This window comes from Pistacia vera, unplaced genomic scaffold (genome assembly GCF_008641045.1).
Source record: "Pistacia vera cultivar Batoury unplaced genomic scaffold, PisVer_v2 Contig464, whole genome shotgun sequence".
NCBI lineage: Eukaryota > Viridiplantae > Streptophyta > Magnoliopsida > Sapindales > Anacardiaceae > Pistacia > Pistacia vera.
In genome coordinates, this window is record NW_022196295.1 from 209,547 (window position 1) to 224,295 (window position 14,749).

The following is a 14,749-nucleotide window of genomic DNA, read 5'->3' on the forward strand; positions in this document are numbered from 1 at the left end:
TTCCATTGCATATTCCTCATAAATCTCATACAAGGCAGCTTGAACTTCATCAATTTTGTCTTGTGCTTCTTTATTAGGATACATTTATGGGTAGGCAAATTGCAACAGCCTCATTCTCATCCTCGGATCCAATACAGTTGCAATTGCCATTACAAAATTGCATTCGCCCCAATACTTGTCAAACTTTTCTTTCATCTTTCCCATCATTGACCAAATGAAATCATCATCATCAGAACACTTTTCATCTAGCAACTCTTTTATGCCAACAATTTCTTGCAAAAATAAGTTAGAAGTGGGGTACTCACTCCCCGATATGACATTAGTTGCCGAGTTGAAGGCTTCCAAAATCTCACACACTTTCTCAAGTTTTTCCCAATCTCATCTATTGGGGCACAAGTAAAGTTATTATCCAATTGAACTAACATTGGAAACACATCTTTGTACTGAACTGCAAGTGCCAACATCTCATAAGTAGAATTCCACCTCGTTTTGCAATCAAGTATGAGTTTCCGCTTGGGCAACATCTGAACAATCTCTAAAAACATAATTTCTCTAGTCTCCGGTTGCTTGACATACAAAATACAGTCACGTATGTCTTGAATAATGGGCTTAATTTGGGAAAGCTCATCCTGAACCATGAGATTCAATATGTGTGCCGCGCACTGCACATGAAACAACCTCCCACCACACATTAGCTTCTTGTTTCTTCCTAAATTCTCTTTCAAAATCTTGATTGCCGCGTCATTACTTGAAGCATTGTCAACCGAGATACTGAACACCTTGTTCTCAATTCCCCATTCAATTAGACACTTATGCATAGCAGCAGCAATCTCAACACCAGGTCGAGGAGCCGGTATATGAACAAAATTGAGCAGACGCTTATGCAACTTCTAATCATTATCAATAAAATTTTCGGTGAGAACCATGTACTCAAGCTTCTGATTAGAAGAATTCCATAGATCAGTTGTTAAACTAATCTTGTTAATACTCTTAAGCAAATTAACCAACTTCTTCTTTTGTATCTCACACACAATCACACAATGTTGTTTCAAAGCAGTACGTGTTATCTTCTCCCATAATGGCATACCACATCTTTGCATCATGTTAAAACCCTCCTCCTCCACAACTGTAAATGGATGCTCATGCATGAGCACCTAATTAGCAGCTAGTTCCCGCATCTTGTTCCCGCATCTTGTTCCCGCATCTTGTTCATATCAAACTCGGCATCTGAAAATGCAAGTGCATATTGCATTGAGATTTCATGCGTTACACTGGCTAGCCCAAAAAACAATTGTGTTTGCCTCTGACTACTTATTTGCTTCAAACATAATTTCAAATGTCTTGCAAACTAAGTTGTGCTCTTGGTCTCCGTTATTGCGAGCTTTGCCTTACAATGAATACACTCTCCCTTTGTAGAGCCATCCGGTAGAACTACCTCTTTAAATTCATTCCAAACTGCTGATGTCTTTGGTCTCTTTTTCCTCTGAAAATGATTAACTTTCTCCTCGTCAGTACGAGGGGTAGAAGCATCAACACCATCACCGGGTGTGCCTATGGGTGTGGCATCATCATCAGACCAAGTTTCAAAGATATCTTCTAATGGTTGCATTCATGAAGTGGAAGGGTGTGTTCGATTGGGGGTGAATGACAGATGCTCCATTGGAATAAATAAATCCCTCTGCAAAAGGAATATAAAGTCAGAAACATTAAGCCAAAAACCATTCTAGCAAACTACAGAACTACAAATGATTGAAACCCAACGAAGCCAATTAAAATCATATTTCACTCCCCACAAACAAAAACCAAATATGAATTGCACTGCACTGAACTGCCGAGCTAAGAACTAATTTAGTAACAAGGCTACTAACAGAGCTAAGAACTTGGTAAGCTTGATTAATACTTACGCATATAAAACCCCAAAATATATATCAATCACTTCTCTTCTTCCTAAACTCAAAATTCTCTCTACTTCTGAAACTCTCTTATTTCTCCCTTACATACCGTAAGTGATTTTTTTAATGAGTTTTAAAATACAAATAAAAATTTGATCATATGGAAATGGATTGATAAAAAATTAGTTTAATGATATTACTCATATATAATAAAAAATAACGAAGGTGTTATTTATTTTATTATATTATATTAGCATGTAGATATCGTAATAGATATGGTTCAAATGGACTAATATTTGAAATAATGCTTGCTATTGCATTTGATCAAAAGGCTAAATAGCACCTATAAAGCAACAAGGATATAATATAGAGCCACCGGCGCTTTGTAATTCCTATTCAATCAAAGGGAAAACAAGACTATAAAGACAAGAAAAGCGCGGAAAATGATTAAATGATTAACATTTGACGGAGTACCTTGATAATTCTTCGAAGTAGATTTTTATTAGCCGTTGAATTTAAGAAATAAAGAAACAGAGAAGTGAGGGACTAGAGCTGAATCCAATACTCGGATATGAAAACTTAATCATCAAGTGTTGATACTATTTGGCTTTGCTTCTTGTTATTTGAAACTCCTTTATTACCAATTTCGCGCTTCTCAATCCTCACCCTTTATATGTCTAAAACAGTTGATTTAATTCAAATTGATTAGATATAACTTTGTCAAATCCTATTCCTCCAAAATTGAAAATGTATCACTTGGTAATATTAAAGAGGCTCCAAAACAGCGAAGACTTACGAGCTTACATTCAGTATAAGACAACAGATGATGGAAAGCACAAGCACAAAATGATTTTATCATTTGTTTGTGGGCTACCAAATGCGGATCTTTACTGCCAAATCAATACTCATTATAAACTATACAGGCTGGCTCATAATTTATAACAAAAAAAATAATTCATGAAAGAAACTAAGAAAGCTTAAAAAGCAAGAACAGTTTTTATGCCTGAAAAAGTAGGGCTGACGCCAAACCTTGTCAGCGTGGGTGGTCAGAGCTTAAGTAGATTCTACAGCCGTTCAGACGCAGCCACGTCGCATGCTGACATGAGCGGCATGCTCCTGCTAGTGTAGTGGATATGCGCCAGATTGGCGAAAGGCTGGAAAAGGTCCACGTATCCAATCTCTGCACAAATTGAGGAAATCACTCGAGCAGGTGAACAACAGGACACAAAGAAGGATTTGCATGGCAATCTGACCCACTTACAGATTCAGTAATCATTATCTCAATTCATCCCACTATAAATAGAGGGCTCCTCTCCTGTTTATGAGATTAGCTCATTTTTCTCTAAAATAGCATACATTCTCTCCCTCTCTCTCTCCCTCTCTCTCTCTCTCTCGCTCTCGTGTATTCACTTGTATTCTCTAAGTTATAAGTCAGCTCGCTAAACTCGACCTGATCTCATATATTAATACAATACTAGTGGACGTAGGATTCGCTTATTTAAGCATCCGAACCACTTTAAACATTGTTCTTCATCTCTTATTCAACCCAATATCCCAATATACACGTGTGTCTTCTGAGTCAGCTCAGCATTTCCCACGTGCGATTAGTTGGTGTCAAAATCAAGCATCAACAGTTTGACGTTAGAAGAAGGGCCTGATTTAGTACTTATTCTTCATCAGGAGAATCTCTGACTAATCGGTCCCACTACAACAAATGGCTCGCCGATTTGAATATAAGTGAACCAATCATGGTGACGAAAAGATCCCCTAGGTACAAGAGGACATTTCTCCTGAAGTGCCCTCAGTCCCGCAAAATCTTGTGGGGGAAATCCCTTCAAGCTCAAGGCTTAATCCAACCGTCATGAGCTACTTGGAGAGGTTCAACAATACTCTCCAACCGGTCTAGTCTTTGGCTGACCGGTTGGATCTAGTCATGCCACCCGAATCGAATGAGGCGGTGCCACTGCCAAAAACGCCTGTAGGTAGCATGAAAGCACGAAAAAGGGCAATAGCCCATGCCGCGCGCACTACAATGGGTCAAAGAAAGGGAAAGCAAGTGGCGAACAGCAGGCTTAGAGGCTCCGAGGGGCCAACAAACACCGACCGCGCCCCGGGTAGAATACCCATGGCGCAAAGACTCGGTGACATGTCACGACTTGAGCTGTCCCACGCCATGTCATACGAGTACTCCCACAAAAGTGCAAGGTGGGGAGATTCCCATTATCGCTAGAATGATGACTTCGATCGTCGTCGCACGAGAAGTTTTCACCATCCGCGGGTAGGTTCGCACCACTGCGGAGGTTAAGAAGGTTCCCCGGACCATTCAGCGCCATCACACAACTTTAGTCAGCGTGTGTTAAAATCGATCGGGACTGCCGGCCGAGGTGAGGAGGAATTTGACCTATGGTATTTCATCAATCGCAACCGTGAGGGTCGAACCCGCGTTGCGGAGAGCGATCCCCAGATGGCTCCGCTGCCTCAGATTAAGGAACTACAGCGAGCCCTAGATCAGTTAAAGGCTCAGGAAAATGAGCAAGGGCAACTCGCAGAGGCGTCTCCCTTTTCTCCGGTTGTGTTAGCTGCCCCTCTCCTATCCAGATTCAGAATGCCCGATATGTGAGCATTCGATGGAAATTCTGATCCGCAGGATCATCTATACGAATTCAACGACCTGATGGAACTCCACCAAGTCGCTGACTTGGAAAAATGTCATTGCTTGGCTGTAACTCTTACTTCTCATGCCAAGCGATGATTCAGGTCGCTCCCAGCGGGATCAGCTAGCTCATGGCCTCAGATGAGCTCGACATTTCTGAGACACTTCCAGGCGAACAGGAAGTTCTCAATGCCTCTAAGCTATCTCAGCAACATAAGGCAAGAGAGGAATGAGCCCCTCCAATCTTATATTGACAGGTTCCATTAGCAGCTTCACAAAGTAGCTTACACTCCCAAAGAGTCCGTTCAGACCCTCATCATTGCGGGGGTTTGCTCACAGACGGACCTGCGGAAGAGCTGCAATCTGAGGACGATGTTTCTCTCACCCGCTTCTACAGCCTTACAGAAAAATACCTCCGTATTGAAAACTCTATGGTGACCCTCAACCGCCATGACCCCAGTCCTTCAGGCAATGCACCTGGTCGGGGGGAGAATAGGAAGGTTGATCGTAGATGGGCTAATGACGACCAGCAAAAAGGAAAGAAGCAGCGGTATGAGCCCAAGAAATCTTACACCCCAGTTCCTCGTCATGATCGCGACAAGAGTTAGTACACCCCCTTGAATGCATCAGTCTCTGGTATTCTTGATAAGTCAGAAGAGGCCGACCTGCTCGGGGAGCCTGAGCCCATGAAAAATCTCCCTTCAGCCAGAAACAATAAAAAATACTATCGTTATCATCAGGATAATGGGCATCACAACGATCAGCGTCGGGCCCTTAAGCAAGCAATTGAAGACCTCATTAAGCAAGGGCGCTTTAAAGAGTATGTTGATGACTCTACTCCCGTGCGAGAGAAAAATTAGGAGGAACTGGGTAAGAAGCGTCGTGGTCGTAAGGATATCTACAACGTAGGGATAATCTTTGGGGGACCACACCTCAGAGGGAATTCGCGAGGTGCTTAAGAGAGGTATGCTCGCATAGCCCATCACGACCCCATCCGTGCAATGAACACGATGCCGCGACCATCAAAGGTTCATAGGGAGGAGGAAATCACATTTTCTGAAAAAGACGCAGTTCAATTGCATCATCCCATGACGATACTCTCGTCATCATGCCCCAGATAGGGCGTTGTGATGTCCACAGAATGTTAGTGGATAACTAAAGCACTGTGAACATCTTGTTCCAGCGAGCTTTCGAAAGAATGAAACTGGATAAGGCTGACCTGAAGCCTGCCTCCATCCCTCTAAATGGTTTCATCCGGGATCACCGAATCCTTAAGGGGACGATCTCACTCTCGGTCACATTGGGTGACTCCGACGAGGTGACCAAGATCACTAAGTTCTTAGTAGTAGACTGCCCGTCCGCTTTCAATGGCATCCTTGGGCGACCTCTACTGAGAAACTTCAAAGTAGTCACTTCGATTTACCATCTCAAGATGAAGTTCCCCACCTTGACCGGGATAAGGGAAGTAAGCGGATCTTAACACACGTCTCGCAACTACTATGTAAGGGCAGTGCAGATGGAGTGCAGGGGAAAAGGCACTCTGCATGGCATTCCAAAACAGCCAATGGCGATCAGTAGGATTGAACCACAGCCTGGCCCAACCGAGGATAATATGGATCCTCGTATCCAAGAATGCCTTTGTGGTGGGTCGGTTGAGGATTTATCTGAAGTGTCAGTCGATCAGAACGAGCCGAGTCGAGTGTTGAGGATCAGAAGCAATCTCAACCCCCAGCTCGTTAGCGACTTGACTAGCTTCGTTAAGGAAAATATCGATGTGTTCGCATGGACACATGTCGACATGGTCGAGATCAGCCCAAATATAATTTGCCATGCTCTGAACATCGATAATGAAGCCATGCCGGTCCGTTAGAAGAGAAGAGCAATGGATCCGGAGTGATATGCTGCCTTGAAAATTGAGGTAGATAATCTCCTTCTAAATGGATCTATCCGGGAGACACTCTACTCGAGTTGGCTTGCCAACCCGGTTTTGGTAAAGAAGCCCAACAGCAAATGGCGGACTTGCGTCGATTCATCGACCTCAACAAAGCATGTACTAAAGATAACTTTCCCCTGCCAAGGATTGACCAGCTCGTTGATGCCACTTTCGGGCAAGAGCTGCTAAGTTTTATGGATGCCTACTCGAGATACAATCAGATTTCGATGTACGTATCGAACGAAGAGCATACCTCTTTTGTTATAGATCGGGGGCTATATTGCTACAATGTTATGCCCTTCAGCATAAAAAATGCTAGAGCGACCTACCAACAACTGGTTAACTAGATATTTTTTGATTAGATCAGAAAGTCCATGGAAGTCTATGTTGATGACATGTTGGTCAAATCGCATATCGCTTCAGATCACATGGCACATCTCGCTGAGATGTTTGGCATACTTCGAAAGTACAAAATGAAGCTCAATCCTCTCAAATGCTCATTCGAAGTATCCCCAGGAAAATTTCTAGGGTACATGGTTAACCAGAGGGGAATAGAGATCAACCCCGAGAAAATCCAAGCTCTTCTTGACATGAAAAGTTCGACCAACTGAAAACAGGTTCAAAGTCTTAATGGGCGAATAGCAGCACTCAGTTGCTTCATGTCGAGGGCAACATATCGCTGCTTGCCATTCTTCAATATACTTTGGGCTAATAAGAAGTTTGAGTGGACTCTCGAGTGCGAACAGGCGTTCTAGAGCATTAAAGAGCACCTCGGAAAGCCATCTCTTCTGTCCAAACCTCTCACGCAAGAAATTCTCCTCATGTATCTGTCCGTCTCTCAATACGCGGTCAGTGAAGCTTTAGTTAGAGAAGAGAACAGGGTTCAATGACTAGTATACTACGCGAGCAAGCGTCTGCTGGATGCCGAGATGTGGTATCCGGAAATGGAGTGCTTGGCTTATGCCCTATTGATTGCCTCTAAAAAGTTGTGACCTTACTTCCACGCCTACACAATCCATGTAATGACCAGTTACCCACTCAAACAAGTCCTCCAAAAGCCAGAGGCATCGGGTAAATCGCTCAAGTGTGCCATGGAACTAAGTCGCTTCGATCTACAATACAGATTGAAAGCAACCATCAAAGGGTAGGTTGTTGACGATTTCATCTCAAAATTCTCATATCATCCAATGAAGGAATCCGAGCAACAAGCCAATGAACTCACCTAGGAAACTGTTCAGAACCTATCGACTTGGAGCCTCTATGTCGATGGATCATCGAACAGGAAAAAGGCCGGGGTAGGCTTTCTCCTCCTAAGTCTTGAAGGGACTCGCATTCATTGCATTTTTCGTTTCGGGTTCAAAGCGACCAACAATGGGACTGAGTATGAAGCTCTGCTCGCTGGATTGCGATTGGCAAGAGAAATGGGATCAACCATGATCAGCATCTACAGGGACTCCATACTGGTTGTCAACCAGATTTTGGGGGGAGTATTAGGCCAAGGAAGAAAACATGATCGGCTATCTGAAGAAAGCTAAAGCTGCACTCGAACCATTTAAGCACTTCACGATCACGCAGATCCTTAGAGACAACAATTCTGTCACGGATGCCTTGGCAAAGATAGCCTCATCGTTAAACTCGGACGCGCCAAAAGGCGTTCTTATTCAGTTCATAGGGGCCCTCAGTATAAGCTTGCCCGACCAGGCTGTGAATGTGACCAAGTCAGTCTTCTGGATGACCTCTATTATTCAGTATCTTTGAGATGAGACCTTGCCCAATGACAAGATCGAGGCAAGAACCCTACGAACCAGGCCTACTCGTTACACACTTATAGAAGATCAATTATACAAGCTAGGGTTTAGTGCCCCTCTTCTCCGATGTGTAACTGATGAAGAAACAGACTATATCATGAGGGAGATACATGAAGGGATCTGTGGTAATCACACAGCTGCACGATCCCTCACCAACAAAGTTGTTCGTCAAGGGTATTACTAGCCCCTGATTCAAGAAGACACGTACAACTTTGTTAAAAAGTGTGATAAGTGCCAACAGTTAGCAAACATACCGCGAGCTCCTTCCCACTAGCTGATAACCATGTCCAGCCCCTGGCCATTCTCCATGTGGGGAATCGATCTAATTGGACCCATGCCAGTTGCTAAAGGGGGAGTCAAGTATGCAGTGGTCACAGTGGACTACCTCACCAAGTGGGTTGAAGCAGAGCCATTGGCCGCTATCACCACCAAAAAGTTCAAGGATTTCGTCTTCAAGAACATTGTATGCTGCTATGAGATTTCTCATACCCTCATCTTCGACAACGAGAAGCAGTTCGATAACAAGGAATTCAAGCTGTTTTGTGACGAGCTAGGTATCTATAAAAAATTTGCCTCAGTCGCAAGACCACAAGCAAATGTTCAGGTTGAACCTGTCAACAAACCATCAAGCACACTTTGAAGGCCAAACTTGGCACACCCAAGAGAAATTGGGCCGACGACCTCCCTGAAGTCCTATGGGCATACAGGACAACTTCGAGAATCTCTACCTCAAAAACACTTTTCTCGCTAGCATATGGCTGCGAAGCAATGATCCCTGTGGAGGTAGGAACTGGTTCACTTCGGAGAGACCTGTTCAACGAAGCAGACAATGAACGCTCATGCGTGCAAGTCTGGATTTAGTTGAAGAATATCGCAACAAGGCTCAGCTAAGAATAGCAGCCTATCAGCAGCACGCGAAAAGGTTCTTCAACTCTAAGGTTAGAAGAAGAGACTTCCAAGTTCGCGACCTCGTCCTAAAGGAAGTCCTTCTCGGTACAAGAGAATCGAGTGCAGGAGTATTGGGGCTGAAATGGGAAGGCCCATATCGCATCGCGAAAGTGATAAGACCGGGGACTTATCACCTCAAAAGGTTGAACGGTTTCGAAGTACTGCGAGCTTGGAATGCTGAGCATATCCGCCCATATTATCAGTAATTCTGAACTCATTTTTTCCTTGTAAAGATTTTTACTTTTCTTAAGCTTTGTAAATAATATAAGTTCTTTTGTAATCGCTTTTTCTACATGTATACAATTATGTTCGCATAGATATTATTTTTACAAATGCTATTGTAAGCAGTTAGAATGCGACCTCATGTGTAACGTTTATGGGGTACGAAAAATTGTAAGTACTCACAAGAGATTTAAAAAGCGATGTCTTTATTTACTATGATAAAAATAAAAAAGAAGTACAAAAAAGCGAGCATAGGAAGGGCAATACAAAAGCAAAGGCAATCATTAGCCTTCATCCCCAGGTCCTGGAGGCGCGACCTCAGCGTCCCTAAGCTGGTTGCCAACCACCTGGCCAGTCGCGAGCTCCTCTGGGACATACTCCAGATGCTCTTCCGAGTCAGGTCCTCGGGCTCCCTCCTCATCTTCAATCCGCGCCGTGGAGGTGAGGATGTCCTGGTATTTGTCCGAGAGGTCGGTTGGATCGATGGCAGGATTCTTCGGCCGTAGGGCATAGATGGACTGAATTGCCCATTCAGCAGCCCTCTTCTCGATCTCTAACTCTTGTCGCTGCATCTCTTCGGTCAGCGAAGCGACGCGACCCTGGTTGAGTTGGAGTTTGGCCTCAAGCTCCCACCTTTTCTTCTCGGTGGTCTCCCACAGCTCCGCCCTTTCCCGCTATGCTCACAAGGCCTGCTCGGAGTTCGTTTGTAGCTCATTTTCTTTCTCGCCAGCCTCTTTGGTAAGTCTGGCCACTATCCTTTGGAGCTCCTTTACTTCCTCTCCTCGCTTCTCCAGCTCGGCTTTCTGAAAATCCACCGTGCAAAGAGCAACATTCCTTTCAGACAGATACTGATTTGCCTGAATGGTGGATATGTCTTTCTCTGCTTGAGCGACTTCTAAGTCCCGTTTAAGCTGCACGTTCTCTTCTCTCAGCTCGACCAGCCCCTTAATAGCTCCCAGTTGAACCTTCTGTAGGGACAAGTGCATGGAGAGCAGGGCCTGTGAACGAAGAGAGTAAAAAGTTAGTTTCCTTTATACTAAAAAGAGTAAATGTAATGTCCTCCCTAAGGACAGCTCGTTTTACCTGGCTTAAGTACTGAGAGGATGTGGACATCAGGTCCACAGGGTTGGAGGCCACAATCTTCTCGAATGCCTCCGCGAACCCGCACTCCAGTAGAGTAAAAACCACTGGTTGCAGATGATCCAGAAGTTACCCTATCGAGTCCAGCACAGGTGTGCTCGTGCCTATGCCTACAGCAGGTAGTGTCTCACCCACTGGTTCCTTGCCTGGTCTCCTCCCAGGATCTGCGACCTCACTCTACCTTGTTCGCAGCCCCCCTAGAGCAATGGAGATGTCGTTCGTGCCCCTGGAAGGCCTTCCAGAGCGGAACGCTTGATAAGGCTGCGACCTTTTGGGCTGAATGCCCAGGCCCTCCGATTCGGACTTTGACTCTTCGGCTTGAAGTTGTTTTCACTTCTTGGACTTTTGGACCATGGTCTTATGCTACGGGCGAAAAGCCGAAGGCTGGGGAACGCTTACAGGTTGAGACGGAGCACCCGCCGGTGTCCCTCCAACGGGGAAACTGCTAGGAGCTGCTCCAGTCGGTCCGATGACGTTTACTTGGGGGAAGGTGAACTGCCTTGGTCGTGACGACTTGGGCACTTTGGGAGGCATGGTCGCTGCATACGAACGTCGTTAGTAAAACAGTTCACTGCTGTAACAATTCCTTTCTACTCATATTCTTTTAAAATATGCATGGTAAAATACAAGTAATATAGCATAAAAAGTTGGGCCCAAATTTTTCTTTTATTAAACATATATATTCTTTATACCAAAAGTTGTATCATGTATAAAAGGATCAAAACAAGGTGGACAGTGTAGCCATTTCCCTTTGCTTGCCGACGCCCATCCGACTGTGTCCTCACCTAGATCATGCAAAAACATAGGAAACAACCGGGTGAGCACAACTAATTCTCAGTAAGTAAATCCTCTACTCATCTATCCCCGTAACTCTCTCTAATTCTTTCCTTACAATTCTCATTTACTCTCTCTCTTTTATACTTCTCTCTCTTTTTTCTTTCTCATAACTCTTTGCTACTAACTCTCTTTTGTAATTCACGGCCTCATCTTACTGGAGGCACGACCGGAACTCGCTCCCGCTCTCCGTGACTTCTACTCATTCTAGCCGATCGGACTTGGTTATGCATGGATTCGGAACCCTTGGCCATGTGAGTATATAATCTTCTCTCGGGTACTCTCAGGTATAGCCCTCATCCGTATGCACTCTCGCGGGCTATACCACTTCTCTCTCTCATACTCATGCCACTCTCTCAATGCGGCGTAATGCGGGAATACTCTACCCATTACTCACGGGTTCCCCATCGTACAACCTACTTTATTCTCTTTTTCTCTCTTTTCTCTTAATAAAGCTCACACTCAAAGTTCTCTACTCTTTCTATAATGAATAATTAATGCACTCATGAAAAGCACAAATGCAATGGTGCATCAAAGATAGTCATTCTGCGCAGGTTACACTAAAAAAGGCATAACTTGAGTTGTACACATTGATTGCTACGATTTTTGTCTCGTTTTAAAGCTTAGAGACAGGGCTATAACTTTTATGTTTTCTAAACCCAATTCAATCCGTAAGATACCCAAAAATTACTCAAAAAGTCACGGCTATGACAGGGCAGTTTAGTAACATGTTTTCACTTAGGCATTTCATCAAGCAACTCATGTGCATATAAACACTCTACTATAATTACTACTCTACTTCATTCTCTAGCCATCCAAAATGGGAGAAAACTCCCTCATATAACCATAATCCCTGTCAAGAAAAGCACTTCCAAATAGGTTTACATAACATCTCTCAAACTTCATCTCAATTTCCATTTCTCAATACACATTAAAACACTTGTCATACATGAAGTGTATCCAACAACCACCAAATAGCTACTCATCTCAACTCAATTCCTCAACAAGCATAATACATATTTATACATGCATACATCTCTACTCAATCTCTAAATCTCTACACAAAAGCTTAATCAAAACTCAACTTGGTTGGATTTACTTACCTTGTGAAAAAGTGACTTCTCTAGCACTTTTCCTTCCCCTTGTTGTCTTGTCTTCTCTCTTCAACTTAAAACAACAACAAGAACAATAACAACAATATAAGACTTCAATATAACCATAAGCAAAACTCATATCTAAAGCAAGAATCCTTACCTTAGGATACTTTAGATGAAATCTCTACTAAAATTACCCAAAAGCTCTCTTAAACTCCTTAGAAATCTTGGGAAAATTGAAAGGAAAATTGAAAGGAAGTAGAGAATGAGAATGGCGGTGGAAATGGATGAAAATGAAGGGTTTATTTCACTTAACCCTTTTTAGCTCATATTATAACCATCCTTTCCCAATTTGCCCTTGCTCTTCCTTGGAAATTCCATCTATATCCTTTAATTCATTACACTCACACCCCCACACTCACCTATTCTCCATGAAATTTCCTTACATTTCACTCCCCACTTTTCCTGCTGATTAGGGGTAGAATGGTCATTTTACCCCTATGGAGAAATATCTAGAAACCTCAATACACATTTTAGTCGACTCGTCGCCGCGGCAAAGAAACTTTCGTCGCCGTGGCAAAAAATTACAGAGCCGACTCCGCCATACACAAAGCCAACGTCGCCGCGACAAAGACTGCCATTCCAAAATTCAACCAATTTCAAGGCAAACACTCAACCAACTCAACATACAAACTCAATTAAAGCTGAATCAATGAACATTTAAACAATACAGCAAATCTTAACTACTACCTCAAGTGGGGCATTACAACTGCATACAAAGTTAAAAAAGAACAAGCTAAGTTTATGGTACTCACTCAGTATGGTCTCTAAGGTCACCTCGGGATTGAAGAAACCATATCTCCACAAGTTCACGATTGTCGCGAGCAGTCTTGTGTCACGACTCTCTTCGGGCAAAAAGCTGAAAGCAGTGATTCTGTTAGGATCCTCGAGAGCCGATAACCTGGTCGTCTTGTTAACTGCGAAGAAACAAAAGCTCGTTAGCGAAGACTAAAAGGAAATTCGCGAAATCAAAGAAAGGAGAACCTACTCGGCTCCTGAAATTGGCAAATGCCATCATATCAAAAGAAGAAAAACTTCGTCTCGTACGCCTCAACATTGTTGGGGTAACTATGTATTCCCGCTTCGAGAGGTATAAGGAATCCTTGTCCTTACTCTTCTTCAGGATATACGAGCAACCGAGCTCTAGCGCGGTTAGCTCGCCAAAACCGTTTTTGTCGCATGCAATATACATAGCCACGACTATCATATACGCATTCGACGTAAGCTGTAGCGGTGCGATCCTGAGGTGATCTAGGACCGACCTAACGAAAGGGTGGAAAAGGATCAACCCTCCACTCTTAAAAATATTCTCGAAGATCACAGCCATTCCTTCTGGTAGATTCCGAGCTGTGTACGTTCTATGCTGAAAGACCTCTACGCTGAGGGCATATTGGTCTACCACCTTCTGAATCTCCTCGATAGTGATTGCCGATAGAATCTTCTGAGAGGGATCCGCTGGTGCATCCTGCACAGGCGAGCTGGTTCCTTTATCTGTTCTAGTCGTTAAAGGGTCTATTCTTCTGCGGTCTGAAAAAAGTGACATGCAGGAATTACTCAGTCGTTGTACACCGTCTCATACGATGACGTGAAGGAAAAAATAAATACTTCCTCCCGAAAACCCTAGAAAAACTCTAAAAGAATCCTTGAGCCATCCCCAATGGCTCAAACCCTAGGAGAAAGCTTATTCTCCAGCCAACCACTGACAAACGATCATCATTACCGCATGGCTATCATTAAAAAATAGAAAAAGGAAAACAATAGGAGCATCATCCTTGCCTCTTGAGTATGAAGATTGAACCTCCTGCTCTGAGTGTCAAGCGTGCACCAGTCTGAAAGACAGAAAACCAAGGCTCACGAAAGGTTCTTGATTTCTCTGAAGAAGTGAATATTATGCAATTACCTGAGGTGAGCCTGGGGTTTTATAGTGAAGGAAGGGGCATTTGGTTTTCCCAAAGTCAAACAACGTTTGAGCAGAAATCACTTCTCACCATTGATTGCGACCACATGTCACTAATCAATGAAGAAGAGTGACCGTCACGCTTTGAGAAACCAAATCGTCATTCTTTTCCTTTGAAACACTCAAGCGACGGCTCGTTTCCCTCCTTCACATTAAATGCTCCGCATTTAATGCTTTGATAGGGAATGTCGTTTCAGCATGGCTCACA